The sequence below is a fragment of the Muscardinus avellanarius genome (assembly GCF_963383645.1).
Source record: "Muscardinus avellanarius genome assembly, chromosome: 17".
Taxonomy (NCBI): Eukaryota; Metazoa; Chordata; class Mammalia; order Rodentia; family Gliridae; genus Muscardinus; species Muscardinus avellanarius.
Genome location: NC_137803.1, coordinates 26,941,071 through 26,955,683, shown reverse-complemented (window position 1 = coordinate 26,955,683; position 14,613 = coordinate 26,941,071). Strand labels below are relative to the sequence as shown.

Sequence of the window (14,613 nt, the reverse complement as noted above, 5' to 3'; positions counted from 1 at the left end):
AAGACAGGAGTTTATTTCTGTCTTGCTGCCTGCCTGGGTATCTGGGGCTGGCATGGCAGCTCTGCAGTGTTGGCTCAGCCCTCTGTCCTCTCTGAGACGTTGCCTTTGTCCATGACACATGGCAGCTCTTGCCCATGTTGCCCATCCGTGGGAGCTTCCATCTTGAGTTTCATCCCCAGGGGCCGTCGATTTACCCCCGTGGGACAGCTGTCCCCTATGTCCTCTGGGGGAGGCATCAAAGCTGGCTAGCATCCTTGAGTGGCCAAGCCAGCTGGAAAGCCCCGGGAGGCTGACCAGTGGCAGCTCACCTGCTCACACCTGTGCTGCAGGGCCGTCCCACGGAGGGGAGACCCGGGGAGCTGCCCGCTGAACAGTGCACCACTGGGATGCTCTGGCCCACCCATCCTCGCTGTTCCTTCTACCTGGACCTCAGAGGCTAGAGCACAGGACCAGCTCTTGGGAGCAGTGCGTCCTCAGGAGGACACCAGCCTGGGGCGAGGACACCCTCACACTGACTAATGTTGCTGTCATCTGTTCTGTGCACATCTTCCCAGACTCTCTGCCAGCTGCTCGACCATAACGTGGGAGCTGGGGCTGGCTGTATATCCCATCGCCTCTGGCCTAGGGATGAGCATATTTAGATGCCTAATCTAAATGATGCCCAGGGCTGCCCTGAGTGGCCCAGGCCCTGCTTATGTTCATTCTCTAGTGGTCCCTTTCCTTTGGCCACACCAACTCTGGTGAGACCTCTGGGGACGATGGGGTTGCTCTACTAACCCTAACTTACCCACGAGGGAGAATTCATTTCAGGGGGAGACTGAGGCTAGATCAAGATGGGGGTGGCCGGCTGCTCTGGCGCTCCCCCAATTTGGCCACACATGCCTCGGCAAGCTGAGGGTGGCAGGAGGATGCTGGGCTTCTGCACATGGCCCAGGCAGCTCTGTGTGGCGGGCACGGCCCTGACCTGAACCAGCAGCCCCGGCGTAGCACCATGTAGGCTAATCGTGCCCTGGGATTGTTTGCTTATCTGAAGCAGCCTTCCAGCCTCCTTTTGCTATTTCAACTAATGTTTTTTTTTTTTTTAATTACCATCTCTGAATCCTCTTAGGGGCACAAAGTCTGAATAACCTAGGGTAGGTTGAGTCCCATGAGGTAGGAGGAAGGGGATGCAGAGATTCCAGAAAAACAACCCTAAAAGGAGGTTAGAGATAGTTAAAAAAAAAAAAAAAAAAAAAAAAAAGGACTGAACAGTTACTAGAAATTAGGATTTGACTAGCCGGGCGTGGTGGCACACGCTTGTAATTCCCGCACTTGGGAGGCTGAGACAGGAGGATCGCACAGTTCAAAGCCAGTCTCAGCTATGAGTGAGGCTCTCAGCAACTTAGTGAGGCCCTGTTTCCAAATAAAGTATAAAATAGGTCTGGGAGTATAGCCCAGAGGTAGAAGCCCCTGGGTTTTATCCCCGATACCACAAATTAAAAAAAAAAAAAAGAAATTAGGATTTGCCTATATTTGCATTGTTTGGCATCCTCTTCCTAAGAGATCCATCATTTGGTTACAATATTGGGATATTTTCCAGACATTTGTTGTAAAAGATAGAGATGCTTGGGAGGAAAGCTCTGGAAGTGAGTGCGAGCAACCGCAGTGTGTTTAGAGAGCTCGTCAAGGTGCCGGCGGGGGATGCAGAATTCAGGAAAGAAGCTGAAAGCGTGTGAAAGTTGTATGGGGTCAGGAGCGAGCAGCTCTTCTCCACCAAAGGGAGCCGCTTCTGCACCAAGTGCCACCCAAGGAAATAACTGCGCCACAGCAGCAGAGCCTCTAATCAGAGCTGGAGAAGGACTTCCTGGACAAAGGTCTTCCGGGCTGTGTTGGCTGTTGAGCTTGGTGATGGAATCTTGTCTGGGAACCTGATGGATAAGTTTCCTTATCAGGAGTACCTATGAAGCCCTGGGAAAGATGGGTGAGGGTGAGACCTGATGACTTTGATGGTTGGCTCATGGCCTATGAGCCCACCTCTGCTGAACGATAAGTGTAGGGCATTCAGCACTCAACACGGGTGGCCCTACTTGGTCAGGAGAACCAAGCACTGACCCAGGAGTGACACCCATGCCAAGCAGGGTGCCTGCAGGTGGGAGGCTGAGCCACACACACTCCTCTTTATCTGCCTTCTCTGTCTCCATGAAATGGTCGAGTGGGTTTGAATTGTGGCTCAGAGAACCAGCAGGTCTGGATTTTCCTGATCTCTCCACTCCTCTCCCCACACCCATACTTGTGCCAGCCTGCAGGCCAACTATCGGTGGTGCCAAGAACAAGTGTCTTGGAGTGGTGAGTGGCAGGTAAAGGAAAACAACTTCGAATACACTGATGACCTCTGGCCCAAGAGAGAGGGAGCTTCCTGACAGTCATTCTGCTGCCCTCCAGTATCTGTAGGATTTAACTCAGTGCCAATTTAAAAAGAAATCACTAGTATACTTGATGCCTTAGTAAAAGTGCCTAGAAGTTATTTATTTATTTATTTATTTATTTATTTTTGCATACTCTTGATTGAATCCAGGTACCCACAACCCCAACCCTATTTTATTTTTTATTTTTGAAACAGGGTCTCACTAAGTTGCAGGGGGCCTCTGTGAATCTGTGATCCTCTTGTCTCAGCTTCCCAAGTACTGGGATTATAGATGTGCACCACCACACCCTGCAGCGCTTGATTTTTTTTCTCCAGTACTGGGGACAGAACCCAGGGGCATTCTACCTCCAAGCCATGCCCCTAGCCCTATTTTTTATTCTTTATTTTGAAACAGGGTCTTACTGAGTTGCAAAGGGCCTCACTAAGAAGTAGCTGAGGCTGTCCACAAACCATGATCCTCCTGTCTCAGCCTCCCAAATTCTGGGATTACAAGCATGCGCTACCACACCAGCAAAGTGTCTAGATTTTTAAGGAGTTGCCATGGATGTGGAAGAAATTTTGTGTCTATATTCATGAATCTGCTTCTGTTCAGAGCTCAAAAGACCGGCATGAGCTGGAACCTTCAAGATCAGTGTCTATTTGTAGAATAGAGGTTCATTAACAGGGTCAAGACATGCATGTTGAGTTTCCTAAAGAGCTATTGTCTTAGCTACAGGAATTACAATTAAAGAGTGGTCTTGCTGCTCTCGGGGGAAGGTCTTGAGACTGAATCTATACTTTTGAGGATGGGTAGGACATTTGATGAATTGGAAGAAAGGAGAGAAGAAATTAGCAAGGACTTGAGGTCAGGCATCACGTCAGGATGTTAGGACAAGAGTTCAGAGAGAACAAAGCTCGATTAGCTGGCTCGTGTTGGCTGTTCCTGGAGTGGTGGGGAGGAAAGTGGGAATGGAGGAGTGTCCATGTGCTGAGCTGAGTTGTTGAACTGCTGTTCAACCAGCCCCTGTTTGTTGTTCCTATGTGTCTTTTTTTTTCCCCCCTGGTGTTCCACACTGATAGCATCGGTGTCCCTGTATCAGTCAGGATGGGCTGGGTAGTGCCTCAGTGACAAATAATCCTGAATCTCAGTAACTTTAAATAGCCCTGATATCAAGACCCAGATAGAAGGAACAGTTGCCATGTTAACCAACCACCAGGACAGAGGGAAGAGCCCGGCGGACCCTGCATTGTCGAGTCACAGGCCAGAGAGTGAAGTACATGTCACTTCCACTCCCAGCTTGTCCAGAATGAGCCACATGGTCTCCACCAAACACAAGCACACTAAGAAGTACGGCCCTGCTCTGTGTCCAGAACGGGAGGAACCTGAACTACTGAGACTGGCTGGAACAACTGTCACATGCCCCATGTATAGTAGGGCTTCACCAGAGGCCAGGAAGCAATTTTTCCTCCCCCTTCTCCTTCTCCATATCAAGTACAGAGCTAAGCTGTGGGCGTGATGGAGTCTCAGATGGCAAGAAGCTCTGATGCTTCCCACCCTGCATTTAGCAGCCCCTGCCTATGGCTATTGAGCTGCCAGCATTTGTAATAACAGAAGCTCGCAGCTTCAAAAGGCATCCCAAACATTGTTTGGCAGCTCCATTGATGAAAAGTTCTTTCTTTGATTCAGCCCCACCCAAACCACCTTCTTAGAACCCCAGCAATGGGTTGGTTTTACTCCTTTGCCCCCGGCTAGTTAGTCTCTTTCCCAGCGGCCCTACCTGGCAAGCATCTTAAGGGGAAGCATCCTCATTCCTGCAAGAGGAATTTCTTTTGTAATGTTTAGTTCATTCCTTTGCCTGTCTTTGGGCTCTTCTATCTGTTGCTCCAATCAGCAATTATACCAGGGCAGTCTGGGCACTGGGGAGAGGGCACTGGGATGGTAAGGGACACAGGTGTGACTCCTGCTCATGGGGAGGACAGGCCCTTAAGCCACAGTGCTAAGCAGCCTGGGACATGACATGATGGTTCCCAGGTGCCGCCCGGTTCTGGGTCACCTGCACAGGAGGATGCAATGAATGTGTCTTCCAGAACCAAACACAGGCAGCCTCTGCGGCTGGCCAGCACATGAGTCTCTCTTTTCAGAAAATGTCCTCTGACTTCAGCTCACTTGGAGAAACGGGATACAGCACTCACTAGAGTACCGTGGACTGGCTTCTATAGGGAGTGCAATCAGCAACCATCCGCTCCTTCAGCTACTCATTGTGGCCCTCAGCTGCTCTCAGGGGTCAGTCTTCAAGGCAAGCGTATGAATGCAGGGATTGGGGGCCTGGTGTCTGCGAGAGGGCTCGCTTCTGGCAGGGAAGGCTGGATACTACACAGGCAGGAAGTACCTGGCGACGGTGTTGCACAGTGGGCTAGAAGACGTGGTCCCATCCCTGGCTGTGCCTCTCACGACTTAATCATGGATGAGACTCAGCCTCTGTAAAATGGTGAGGCAGACTAGACTGGAGGTCATCTGCCTGTTAAAAATACAGACCTCTGCTTCTGAGAAAATGGAGGAGATGCTCTTTGCTGTCTTCCTTTTACTAAGTACAATTTAAAACCCTGAACATTTTAGAGAACACAAAATCAGAAGACTGAGAGGTGGCGGGGAGAAGGCAGACCGGCTGGGGTCCTCGGGACCTCCGCAATGACACGTCATGACTCGGTTTTCTTTTTGCTTCATATATCCCAGACTTCCCAGACTTGGTGCCCCAAAAGCGAGGGACTCAGAAATGCCTATGGACCCAGACCAAAAACGTCCCAATAAAAATCTGCTTTCTTCAAGTAAAAGACCAGGAAAAGAATAACCTAGCAAGATTAAAAAGTATTTTATATGTTAATTACTCTGCCCCCACCTACCAGCCAACCAGAACCTAGAACAAGCCTGGACTCTACCCCTGCCAGGCCGTGACGGGCGCCCACCCCACCAGGGTAGAGTTGGAGAAGACTGGGTGACTTTTATCCCTGCCAGCTGCTAAAGGCTCCCACCTACACCCCACAGCAGCATCTGAGACCTTTGGGGAGCTGGGCTTGCACCACCTAGGCAGTGTTGATGTGCCACTCCACTCCCTGAGGGGGCTGCTGGAGGCCTGTAGAGAGGGAGGTTTTTGCTGTTACCTAGGGGTAAAGAGGCCAGCCCTACTGCAGGGTCAATGGAGACGATCTGGAACTCTTGCCTCCACCCTGCAGGTACACCCTTCCAGCTTCAGAGAAGGCTGGGTGGAAACATGGCCTTCTACCCTTGCCCAACAGTCTGGAGCTGAGTCCTCTCCCTTTGGTCCCTGCCAAAGTGGTATCACAAAAAGCCAGTTAGTTAAATCAGGGATTTAGTGGGGGCATCATAGTACATGCCTGTAATCCCAGTGTTTTGGGAGACTGAAACAGGAGAATCACAGGGTCAAGGCCAACCTCAGCAACTTAGCAAGACCCTGTTTCAAAATTAAAAGTAATTTAAAACACTGGGGGTATAGCTTAGAGGTAGAATGCCCTTGGTTTAATTCCCAGTGCCAAACAAAACAAAACAAGAAAACAAACAAAACAAGAAATCTAAGAAGACAAACAAGATTCAATCTCAAAACATGAAACCATTCTGGTTTCAATAGGAAGTGGTTTGTCATATACCAAAAACCAGATTTCAGATTGAATGTAAATGACAGTCGATAGATGTCAACACTGAAATTTTAAAAGAAAAATAATATTTGTAAAGCATTTATCTGGTAAAGGACTAGTATGTAAAATACATATAAAGAACTCTCAAAACTCATCATTTAAAATAAAATAGTTAGAAAATGGGTGAGACCAGGTGTGGTGGTGCATGCTTGTAATCCTAGTACTTGGAAGGCTAAGACAGGAGTATCACAGGTTCAAGGACAGCCTCAGTAAGTAGTGAGACTCTCATAAACCTAGTGAGACCCTGTTTCAAAATAAAAAAAAATAAAATAGGGCTGGGGGTGTATCTCAAATGTAGAATGCTCCTAAGTTCAATCCCTAGTACCACAAAAATAAGATCAAGCAAGCAAGCAAGCAAGCAAGCAAGAAAGAAAGAAAGAAAGAAAGAAAAGAAAAGAAAAGAAAAGAAATACATGAAGAGCCCAGGTGGTGGTACATGCTTGTAATCCCAGTATTCAGGAGGCTGAGACAAGGAGGATCATGGTTCATGGCCAGCCTCAACTACTTAGTGAGGCCTTCTGCAACTTAGTAAGACACTGTTTCAAAATAAAGAATTGATAATAGGGCTGGGGGTATAGCTCGGAGGTAGAATGCCCCTGGGTTCCCCAGTATATAAATATGTATATAAAGAAATATTTTTGCTAAAAAGCATATACAGATGGCAAATAATTATGTACACCTATACTGTATCATTAGCTATTAATGAAATACAAATTAAAACCACAATGAAATATTTCTATATACCTATCAGAATGGTTAATATATATATATATAGTATATATTACATAATATGTAACATAACATTATGTTATATTTAATATGTTATTTTATATTACACACTATGGTTTTTTGTGTGTGGTATTGGGGATGGAACCCAGGGGATTTCTACCATCAGGCCACACTCCCAGACCTATTTTGTTTTTATATATTTTATTTGGAAACAGGGTCTCATTAAGTCACTGAGAGCCTCACTAAGCTGCTGAGGCTGGCTTCGAACCTGTGTGATCCTCCTGTCTCAGCCTCCCAAGTACTGGGATTATAAGCGTGCACCACCACACTCGGCTATACATTATGTCAAATATAATGTTATATACCCTAGTCGGACATGGTGGCACATGCTTGTAATCCCAGTTCTTGGGAAGCAGAGAGAGGAGGATCGCAGGTTCACTGCCAGCCTCAGCTATTTAGTAAGGCCCTCCTCAACTTACAAAGAACCTGTTTCAAAATAAAAAGTAAAAAGCTGGGTGTGTTGGTGCATGCTTGTAATCCCTGCACTTAGGAGGCAGAGACAGGAGGATCGTACAGGTTCAAAGCCAGCCTCGCTGGCTTGAGACCCTGTTTCCAAATAAAATATAAAATAGGTCTGGGAGTGTAGCCCAGAGGTAGAAGGATTCCATCCCCAGTACCACCCAAAATAAATAAATAAAATAAAAAGTAAAAATTAGGGCTGGGATGTAACTCAGAGGTAGAATGCCCCCTGGGTTCAATAACCAGTACTGCCAAAAAAATTACATACTATCTTATTTTTAAAATTAATATATATGAATACTGGTGAGAATGCAGAGAAACTGTATTATGCATACAGTGCTAGTGGGGATATAAAATACACAGCCACTCTAGCAAACAGTTTGTCAGTTTCATTAAAAAAAAAAAGAAAGAAACCTGCAAATACCATATGATCCAGCAATTGCACTCCTGGGCATTTATCCCAAAGAAACAGAAACGTATGTTCACACAGAAACCTGTACTAAAATGTTTATAGCAGCTTTGTTTGCAACAGTGGTAAACCGGAAGCCACCCTGATGTTCTTCAACAGGCAAGTGAGGAAGCGCAGTGACACCGTGGTACTTAGTGGTGGAAAAGAACGGCCTGGACAGCCAGCACCCTGCAGCTATCTTTTTTTTTTTTTTTTTTTTTGATAGTAGGGATTGAACCCAGGTGCATTCTACCACCAAGCTAAATCCAGCTATTTATCTATCTATCTATCTATCTATTTATTTATTTATTTATGGTCCTGGGGATGGAACCCAGGGGCATTCTACCTCCAAGCTATACCCCCCGGCCTTATTTTATTCTTTATTGTTTTCATTTTATTTATTTTTAATTTTATTTATTTATTTGTGTGGTTCTGGGGATGAAATCTAGGGGCCTTCTATCTCTGGGCTGCACTCCCAGACCTATTTTATATTTTATTTGGAAACAGGATCTCACTAAGTTGCTGAGAGCCTCACTAAGTAGCTGAGGCTGGCTTTGAACCTGTGTGATCCTCCTGTCTCAGCCTCTCAAGTACTCAGATTACAAGCATACGCCACCACGCCTGGCTCCTATTCTTTATTTTGAAACAGAGTCTCACTGAGTTACAAAGGGCCTCACTAAGTAGCTGAGGCTGTCCATGAACCCCATAGCCGAGGCTGTCCATGAACCGCGATTCTCCTGTCTCAGCTTCTCAAATGCTGGGATTACAAGCCTGAGTCACCACCTCCGGCTCTACCTTGTCTTCTAATAGGTCATTAGCACCTTTTTATTCCAGGGAGCTCCAGTCCATGCCTACAGAACCAGAGTCTTGCTAGGTTGATATGTTGCTAAGGCTGTCCTCAAACCTGCAATCCTCCTGTGTCAGCCTTCCAGGTACTGGGATTACAGGTGTGCACCACCACCCCTGGGCTTGGGTCTATCTCTATTTTATTTTATTTATTTATTTTGTTGGTACTGGGGGTGGAATCCAGAGGCTTTCTACCTCCAGGCTATACTCCCAGGCCTATTTTATATATATATATTTTATTTGGAATTTGGAAACAGGGTCTCACTAAGTTGCTGAGATCCTCACTAAGTAGCTGAGGCTGGCTTTGAACCTGTGTGATCCTCCCGTCTCAGCCTCCCAAGTGCGGGGATTACAAGCGTGCACCACGACGCCCGGCTTGGGTCTATCTCTAGATGATTATGCTTGTGTGAAAAAACTCACCAGTCTTCAAAAGTGACATCTATGCTTCCATTTATATATTGTATTTGAAATGACAAGATTATAGAAATGGGGAGCAAGTTAGTGGTAGCCAGGGATGAGGGATGAGGGAAGGGGCAGAGGCAGAGGCAGGAGGGAGATGGTGTAGTTATGAAAAGGTAACAGGAGAAGCCTTTTGATGATGAAATTGTTCTGTGTCTTGACTATACCAGTGTCAGTATCCTGGATGTGATATTGATTTATACTTTTACAAGTTTTGTCCATGATAAGAAACTGGGCAAAGGGTCCAGTAAATCTATAGTCATCTAAAAATACCTTATTTTTTTTTATATAGGACCTTTCTTTTCTTTCATCAAAATCTTCAGTGGTCTTTCCATGTAGAGACCCTGTGGGGTAGTCCTGCTTGGGGAGAAGAGATGAGAGGACAAGCCCACCTGCTGTCTCCATGCCCACCCTCCTTGTGGCTCTAGATCCTCTCTGTAGGACTCTGAGTCATTCCCCTGACAAGATGGTCCCTCAGAGGGCCCCTTGTCTCAGCAGAGATTGGACAGGCAGCCAGCCAGAAATGGCCTCTGGTGTGGCCCAGTCCAGAGCGGGTGCAGGTAACATGGTCCATTTAAAACCTAAGTCACAGTCCTTGCTAGCAGAGAGAGCAGGCAGGAATAGTTGACTCCCACCTCTCCCTGGCCCTTGTTTTTTGTTTGTTGGTTGGTTGGTTGGTTGGTTGGTTGGTTGGTTTTTAGGTTTTTTTTTTTTTTGCAGTACTGAGTTGCAGAAGGCCTCACTAAGTAGCTGAAGCTGTCTGCGAACTGCGATCCTACTGTCTCAGCCTCCCAAATGCTGGGATTACAAGGGTGTGCCACCATGCCTGGCTTGGCCCTTAGGTTTTAATTTGAAGATAAAGGAGTCTCCGGAGAAAGAGACAGGATGGAGAGAGATGAGAAGTCCCCGAGTGAAAGGAATGGCCTTTCCCTCTCCTGAACTCAACTTTGGTCTTTTCTGTTCTCTGTTCTGCTATTTCCTTGCCTCAAGGGCCCATCCATCTACTGCAGGAAGATTAAAATGTTGGGGGCCCATCTTGCTTTTTCCCATCAACTCTTAGGGCGCTGTCCTTGGTGCTGAACCCCACCCACCCACACATAGAGTCACCCAGACAGGGCTAGGACCTGCTTGGTCCCTTTACCTCCCTCTGTGCTTGTCCCTTAGCCCTCTCTGATGGAGTGCATCCAAGTCACCCTCACAGCCTGCCTCAGTTGTGACCTGTGGGGTTTCAGCTCTGGCCTCCAGGAAGCCCCTGTCTGGGCCCAGGAAATGGCTCTGGGGTCTTTTGGTCCACAAACACTTTGTGTCATGTAAACCTTTCACAGTGTCTGTCCTCTGTCCCACTGCCCCCACCCCGCCAGCTACTCAGGAATCATTCATCTAGTTCAGATGCTCGAGGGACAGATGGGGAAGCATAGGTCCAAGGAGCCAGAAGGACTTGCACGAGGCCCTGGGGAGTGGGCTGCAGCCTAGCACCACTTGAAGGTTTGCCTGCATCTGTCTCCCCTGAAGCCAGCAACTTGGGTGCCAGCATGTTATTACCCGGGTCTTACCATGTGCCATCTTGAACTGCGCTTGGCATGCCTGCAACTCCCCGTGACAGGGCAGGAAACCCAGCCTCAGGCCTATTGTGTCTACACAATGTGTTAATGCACCCATGTGGCTGGGTGATGGGTCAAGGGAGTCTGGAGGACATGCTCAAAGAGAAAGGAGAAGACCTTATCCATGATTTAAATGGATAGCCCTCCAGTTAGCTCCCTTGGACATCCCATGTCCATGATGTAAAGGGTCCACATTCACAGCTGGCGTGCCTCTTGGCCTTGTGACAGAATCTATGGGGCGACCTACTCTGAAAAGGGCCTGTGGACAGCCTGGCCTGCACTCCCTGCTTCTCTCTAGTGTCCAGAGTTGGGCCCCCTTATAGCCCAGCAGCTCTCAGATGGACAGCATGCCAGCTCCTGGGCACTCCAGGCAGGGGCCAGCCCTGAGGTCTGCCACCGGCCTCTGCATTGCCTGCTGCAGCAGACGCCCTGGACAAACCCAGAATTCGCCAGTTAGAACTTCATCCATGACACTCCCAATAGTGGGGACAGTCCCCTGCCATCCCATGACCTGTGCAGCCAGGTTCTGAGCAGTGTTTAAGCACATAGGCCAAAATTGCCTTCTCACCCCACATACATACACACCATCGAGCAAAAATGCCTGTGCAGCTGGACGTTCGCAAGGAAACACCAGCCATGCCGCAGAGTTGGTTGCTTTTCCACTGCTCCTGATGCTGCGTGTCCCTACTCTTACCTGGTCACTCACAGGCATGGAGATCCCGTTCTTCTGCAGGCAACCCCATTTCCCCTTCCCTGTGCTGCAAGCAACATGTTCCCTGCAGCGGCCCTGCCTCCCAGACACGGCAAGCAGAGGTTTGGAGAATCCAAGTATCCACAGGGGATGGGATGTCCTGCTTTGGGGATAGCTCTGTGGCGGGGTCAGGATGCACCTGAGGGGAGCGACTGCATAGTGCCGTGGTTGAGAGCTTGGGCTCCAGGCCTTGCTGTCTGGATTGAGGTTCTAGAAACTGGCCCCATGGATGTGGGTGGGTTCTCTGTGCCTCCATTTTCCCATCAGGAAAGTGGGGGTGACGATGGTGTCATTTGCTGCCTGAGGCTACCGTGAGTGTAAGTGCTGCCACACGCCAAGCGCTGTGTCCACATCTCCTGTCATTGTCATCTGTACTCCTGACCCTTCCGGGCATCTGTCCTCCCCTGAGCTGGGGGAGGCTGTGGGGCACAGCTCTGGGGCTGGGCTTCGTCTCCTGGCCATGGGCAAGCTGTTTGCATTTCTCTTCTGAATGGTTTAAAGTGCTCATTATCCCTCTGTGATCAGCTCTGAGAGCAGCATGGCTCTCCCTGGCATGGGGCCCCCTAATTGCCAGTAAAAGGAGCTGTTGTAAAGGATTCGGCAGTGTTTAAGTGCTAAAAACAACCCGCTAAAAAAGGATGATTGTTTTTGATAAGTCTTCTCAAAGCCTTGGCATTTCAGCCACCTGGAGGCAGGGCTGGGGAGGAGGCTGGGGTCAGAGAGGAGCTGTGGTCCCCAGGGCCAGCCCAGGAATGGCTGACTAAAGAGCACTCTTTAAGAAACCAGCGAGGTTTTTGCCAGGTGTGGCGGTGCATGCCTATAACCCCAATGGTTAGGAGGCTGAGACAGGAGAACTACAGGTTCCAGGCCTTGTTTCAAAATCAAAAATAAAAGTAGGGCTGGGGTTGTAGCTCATAGGTAGAATGCCCCTGGGTTCAATCCCCAGCAGCACACACGAAACAAAAACAAAAACAATAACAGAAAAAGTAAACAAAAAGCTGAGTTCTCAGGGGCTGGCCACCTAGTCTACATTAATACTTAGTGGATGGTTCTGGGTCCAAAAGTTAGGATTGGGGGGTGAATGGGAAGGAAAATACAAGGAAAAAAATGGAAGTCAGAGTTTTACCATGGAGCAGATGACACCAGCTGGGGAAGGGAGACAGCACAGAGCATGTTAAATGACTCTTTCCCAAAGGGGCCCCTGGAGCCCTGCTCCTGTGAACTCTGTGAAATAAAAAGGAAGAGCTGTTTAGATTTCCAGCCAAAAAAGGTTGGGGAATATTACATTCTGTACTTCCACCCACTTGAAGAGAAATTCTGCAGTAAAAATTTAATGCTATAATAATTTATTATGGGGCAAATCTTAACAGTCTTTTAATTCCGTATGTCCCAAACATTTGATTGGGAAAACTTTGAACATCTTCTAACCCTAAAGCTCTTTTCAACATGCAGTGGAATGAGGACCATGTTTCTTTTTTTTTTTTTTTTTTTTTTTTTTGGTGGTACTGGGGTTCCTGGAAGCCCTTCTACCTCTGGGCTACACTCCCAGACCTATTTTTATATTTTTATTTAGAAACAGGGTCTCCTAAGCCAGCGCGCGCGGCTGGCTTCGAACCTGCGCGATCCTCCTGTCTCTGCTTCCCAAGCGCGGGGATTACAAGCGTGCGCCACCATGCCCGGTGAGGACCATGTTTCTCAAAGCATATTCTGGACCACTTTGACTGCAGTAAACGTAAACTGCCGACACTCTCCTGAGCAGTTGCCGATGATTGGGAGCCAGGAGATTCCTGTTTCAAGAGCAGCACCCCAGGAGCTCTGCAGGAGAACGGGGCCATGAGCATATGGGCTCCATGGACTCCAGCATCAGCTGCTGAGGAAGCTGCAGGCAAGATGTCTTGAGCTGGCGCCTACCAGGAAGGACCACTTGTGTGTGGAAAGAACATTAGCTTGTTTCTGAGTCCAGGAAGAACACAGTGGCCCAAAGAGGAACAGAGTTCTATGCCTTCTGCAGTTCCATGTGGCTTAGAACTGTCATAGACAGGATGCAACAGCCCTGCCTGTCACTACTGTGCCAATGGGGAAACTGAGGCTTCTGCAGCCGGAGCTGGAGGGCTGGATTAGAGAGGGCAGGGGGCCAGGTGTGGTGATGCACGCTTGTAATCCCAGCGCTTGGGAGGCTGAGACAGGAGGATCACACAAGTTCGAAGCCAGCCTCAGCTACTTAGTGAGGCTCTCAGCAACTTAGTGAGAGACCCTGTTTCCAAATAAAGTATAAAATAGGTCTGGGAGTATAGCCCGGAAGTAGAAAAGCCCCTGTGTTCCACCCTCAGTACCACCAAAAAAAATTAAAATAGGGCTGTGGAGGTAGAATGCCCCTGGGTTCCACCCCCAGTGCTGAGAGAGAGGCGGGGGGGGGGGGGCTGGGACACACCTAACCCTAGTCACCTTCTTCTCTGTCCTCAGCTTGACAGGCATCTTGTATGGGAGTCCGGGGTGTGTGCAAGGGCTTAGAGTGGTTGGCGAGGGAGGTGGGTCTGGCTCCTGGTGGGAAAGTTCCAGAAATCAGGTCAGCACCTGTCTGGGGTTTGTCTTCAGCACCTGACTTTTCTGGATATTAATGAATTTTGTGGAACAGGTGATTGTATATGTGTATGTATGTGTGTGCATGGTGTGTATATGTGTGGTGTATACGCACTTGCAGTCATGTACCACGTAGTGAGGTTTCAGTCCATCACAAACAACATATTCATGGTGGTCCCCTAAGTTTATAATGGAACTGAAAAGTCTCTGTTGCCTAATGACATCATGGTCCTCATCATGTCGTAGTGCAAAGCATTATCACAGAGGTGTGCTATGCTGATGCGAATGAACCCGCTGTCCTGCTAGTTACAGAAAAGCCTAATCCATACAGTTATGTATAGCATATGATACTTGATCATAATACTAAATGGCTACATTACTGGTTTATGTATCACTTTATTATACTTTTCATTGTTATTTTGGTATGCAGTCTTCCTACCTACAAGTATGTATGAGTGTGTGTATGAGTGTGTGTGTGTGTTTGTGTGTGTGCACGTGCCTCTTTTCTAAAAAGCCTAACTGTAAGAAAACCTTTCATCCCTGCTCAGCAAAGTCCCCGACCTCCTTGGGAAGTGGTCTGGGTTTT

At 48.0% G+C, this 14,613-nt stretch overlaps 1 protein-coding gene across 5 annotated transcripts in view; it reads left to right on the top strand.

Annotated features, from left to right (window-relative positions):
- Positions 1–14,613, top strand: part of CTIF (cap binding complex dependent translation initiation factor) — a gene marked incomplete at both ends in the record, with an annotated part of 236,827 nt that overhangs the window by 15,096 nt on the left and 207,118 nt on the right. The gene's annotated exons all lie outside the window — the stretch shown is intronic.